Source organism: Drosophila nasuta, chromosome 3 (genome assembly GCF_023558535.2).
Source record: "Drosophila nasuta strain 15112-1781.00 chromosome 3, ASM2355853v1, whole genome shotgun sequence".
Lineage (NCBI taxonomy): Eukaryota > Metazoa > Arthropoda > Insecta > Diptera > Drosophilidae > Drosophila > Drosophila nasuta.
The window spans coordinates 53,345,867-53,350,599 of record NC_083457.1 but is presented as its reverse complement, the minus strand read 5'-3'; positions in this window follow the sequence as shown (position 1 = coordinate 53,350,599).

Here is a 4,733-nt window from a genome sequence, read left to right as displayed (position 1 = left end):
AAAAATTTGTCTTGCTGCATTTTGTTGATATTTGCATATTGCAATTGAGAACACATCAGCAAGCCACCTCCAACATCATCATATTGTATCTCAAGTGGATGATGTTGCAGTGATTTCATCATGCGGGCTGTGAGCATCTTCGCTGCTTCTTCTCTATGGTATTAAACAATGCTTGAACTTAGCCAACAGCTACTCTCGAGTGCATTTCGTATGATGTAAATCGTAACAGCAATCGGTTGTATTCAAAAAACACAAAACAAAAAACCATTGCCAAAGGCAATGCGCTGCGTCATGGGCCCATGATTCTTCTAGACAGAGACTAAGAAAGAGTAAGATTCAAAGTCCAAAAAGCGAATGCGAATGGCGAAGTGCGAGCTATAAATAGGCAAACACAACATCCAGCTGAAGAACTAAAGACAAACACAGGCTGAAGATGCGGCTGCAGCGTCGTCAAACCTCAACAAGCTGTAAGCAATCTGGCTTAATCATGTGAGAAACGTTCCAAGCCAAAAACAACAACAACAGCCGAAGCAGCAGCAGCAGCAATAAACCAAAAAACAAAACAAAACAAAACAACATTAAATTCAACTTGCAACAGCGTTGCACACACATAGTAAAAATCAAGTTTCTGCAATGAAGATGACGACGACGACAATGCTCAGAGTGTTCTTTCTGGCCAAGTCTGGCCATATGACTCAACCAACTCTTAGAGCCATATACAAACAATAACAGCAGCAAGACGTGCAGCAAAGCTGACGAGATTAACAAGTCGAACTTTTGATGCGCTAAGAAAAAGAAAAGAAGAAATCTATATAGAAAACTACTTTAAATGTTAACTAATTTAATTCAATTCTTGGAAATTGAAGAAAATGTTAAAATAACTATTATTTAGAGTTCGAAATTGGATTCTACTTTAAATGTTGTCTTTTCTAAATTCTTTTTAATAATTCATTGGAATGTTGAAGTAGAATTATGAATTATAATAAATGATTTTCAAAAATTCTTAAAAGCACAGCTCTTTTATTTTCTATAGTAACTAATATAATATCTTCTTGCAAATTCATTCAAATATTATAGACTGAAAACCTTCGTCACTCTGGGTCATCTTATTTTGGTTACAATAATAAAATAATAATTATAATAATAATGGATGAATATAAAAGTTAAAGTTCAGGTAATCTATAAGAATAGAACCAAATTGACACTATTAAAAATACCACAAAAGATGATGTTTAATTTAACTAAATAAATATTATAAGAGCTTGATATTACATTCTTAAATCCACATGGGAAAATGCCTAGAAAGTTTTTCAAATATTTTAAAAACTAAATATTACAATCTGAATATACATAGAAGAATATTACAATTTTTAATTTACATGGAAAAATACACAGAAAGTGTTGCAAATATTTTAAAAGCTTAATAAAAAATAACAACATAACTAAATAACCAACAAATTTTCGAAGAATTTTCACAAGAATTATTATAGAAGAACTACACAAAATTGTAGCTTAAATGTAAATTAAATATATGGTAGAATTTAGTAAAATGAAATGTATACTTTAATTTATTGCAGATATTCATCAGATGTTGAATTCGTATTAAAAAAAGTTAGATCTAAAGGCTATACTTTTTCGTTACCTAGAATTTAATTATCGAATAATAATATATAGGTAAATATATATATTAAATAAATTATAATTGAAAATTTGGTTGTTTTTTAAATTTATTTGCTTCTCTTTCCGTTTTTCTTAAATTGAGTTTATTTAACAACAATTTTTTTAAAGTATTCCCAATCAACTTAGTGCAAATTCAATTGCTTAATTAAGCAAAAACTTTAAATACTTGTGTGAAAGGAAATCTGTAATTAAAAATCGAAAACATTGAAACATTTCAAACGACGTTTTTACATTATTAAACAAGCTGCTAAAGTAACCGCTGTTTAAGAGCAATCTGGGGATTTAATAGTCAAGAGAGGAGCTTAACCAAGACGTGCAGATGTTGGCCAGGCAACTGCCAAGAGACTAGAGACAAGAGACAAGAAGCAGCAGCAGGCTTAGAGAAGCAGGCAACTTGTCTAAGTTGGAGCTGAAAGGAAACGTCATTTCCAGGAAATGCGCTGAGTTGCACGAAAAGTCGCCAGAGCTCCACTTTGGCCTCAAAGTTGTGCGTATCAGGAGCAGTCAGTCAGTCAGTCAGTCAGTCAGTTAGTCAGTCAGGATGAGTAAAGCGACGGAAGACAGGAAACAGTTCCGAATAAACGCAGCTGAGTTGTGGAAATCTTGGAAAATTCGTTGACTGCTTGAGTGGTGAGAACGAAAGCGAAACGAAGAAAGAGAAAGAGTACAAACAAAAAAAAGCCCTACCAATTGCTGCCCTCAGCTAATTAAGCGACTCGCATGAGTAAAGCAAATGTGGCAGAGAGAAGGAGAGAGGAGAGGAGAGAGAGGCAAAGAGGAGCTGCAGTGGCGTGTGGGCTGCAAACGGTATAACAACAATGAAAAATCGCCGGCTTCCTGGCCTGAAGAAAAGCACCGACAAAAAATAAAAGCAGAGCCCAAAGAAAAACAAACTTGTTCATCTTCAGCTAACGAGCAGCAGCAGCAACAGCAGCATCGAGGTGGGAGGCTGCATGATTGGACAGGTAACAGTTGGTGGCAAGTGCAAGTGTAACAACAGCTGCTGGGGTGGGTGTAGACTTCAAGATTTTGAGACTTGCAACTTGCGACTTGGGGCCAGGCCGAGACAATAAACAAATAAATTACATGAAAGCGGTGCTGCCACAGTTTTTGCTGTGTTTGCAACGTAAGAAAAATGTGCAACGCCAAAACGAGAGATAGATAATCACAATGAAGCGGCACGAACGAACTCTCTGTGTGTGTGTGCAGCAATGTGGCATCCTCATTAACCCAGACATCGCAGTGCAGTGCATCGCAGTTCCAGCTTCAGCTTCAGCTCCTGTGCTAAACAAAAGTGAAAGTCATGGCGCAAAAAAATTTACTAACCCTGCCGCATCATAATCACAGCAAAGCCAAGTCAAAGTAATTGGCCAGTTGAGGCTCATGGGTTAATTAAAACGCTAGACAGCCACGCACTTTTTTTCTATACCCGCTACGCATAGGTTAGACGGGTATGATAAGTTTGTGATTGCAGGAAATGTATGTAATAGAAGAAGGCATCTCCGGCTGCATAAAGTATAAACATTCTTGATCAGAGTCAACAGTCTGTATGGCTTTGGCTGACAATTTGGTATATTCTGTAGAATATGGCATATTTTGAATGTAGTGATATATCAGTATACCAAATATCGGTGTAATTTAGTATTTTGCCCGAATATTAATTTTGATTGTGACAATCTGGTATATTCTGTACTCTGTGGTATATTTACTAAATCAATATACCCAATATTATCATTGGTATATTTTAGTTTTTGTCTGTGTATTAATTTCGTATATGTTTAGAACATTGTTTTATTGCAAATGGTTACGCGTATCTCACAATTGAGTGGACTCAATATACCAAATATTGTCATTAGTATATTTTAGTATTTTGCAAGTATATTAATTTGGTATAATTTTAGAATATAGTTTCACTGAAAATGAGTATTCTGTACTTCATGAAATATTTCTATTATACAGTACTACAACAATATGCCAAATATCGGTATAATTTAGTATTCTTAATTTGGTATATTAATTTGGCTGAGACAATCTGGTATATTTGGTACACTATTGTATATATATTTTCAATTTAGTTCTACATCGATATACCAAATATTACAATCGGTATATTTTAATATTTTTCGGTATATTATTTTGGAATATTTTTTAGAACAATGTTTTATTGAAAATGCGTACAACGTGTCTAACAGTTGAGTGGATTCGATATACCAAATATTGTCATTGGTATATTTTAGTATTATTTCATATTGGTATAATTTTAGAATTTGGTTCCACTGAAAATGGGAATTCTAAACTCCATGATATATCGATATACCAAATATTGTCATTGGAATGATTCAGTATTTTTTTGGTATATTAATTTGGTATATTTTTGGAATATGATTTTATTGAAAATGAGTATTCTGTACTTCATGAAATAATTTGAATGTAGTAATATACTATTTCAGTATTTTCTGGGTATATGAATTTGGTATATTTTTGGAATATGATTTCATTGAAAATGGGTAGTGTGTATCTATACTACTAGTACTTTATCGATATATCAAATATTGTCATTGGTACTTCAGTATTTTTTCGGTATAGTAATTTGGTATATTTTTAGAATATTTGCATTGAAAATGTGCGACGGGTATCCCACTGTCGAACACACTCGAGTGTAGCTTTCTTACTTGTTTGTTTTTTTTGCACATCTATAAGTCAATAGAGTGTGTGGCACATACAACCGCAAAAGCCGCAAATGCGTCGCATCCGTGAGATGCCTTTGAAATGTTTTACAGAGATTTGCATTTGTCTTTTGCTATGATTCGATTTTCAGAAACCGACTCTGCCTCTGCCTCTGGATTTTCACTTCCATCTTCCGCATCAAGCGCAAACGTAAACGTAAAGTTGCAGTTGCAGTTGAAGCGCACTGAGAAAGCGCATAGAAAGCTGCTCCCAATGAGATTCAATAAATTTACCAAGAGACCGGCGTGGCAGCCACTTAAAGCTGATAGCTATATTTAAGTGCAACAGCAGCGGAAGAGGAGACAAGAGGTGGGTGGCAAACTCTA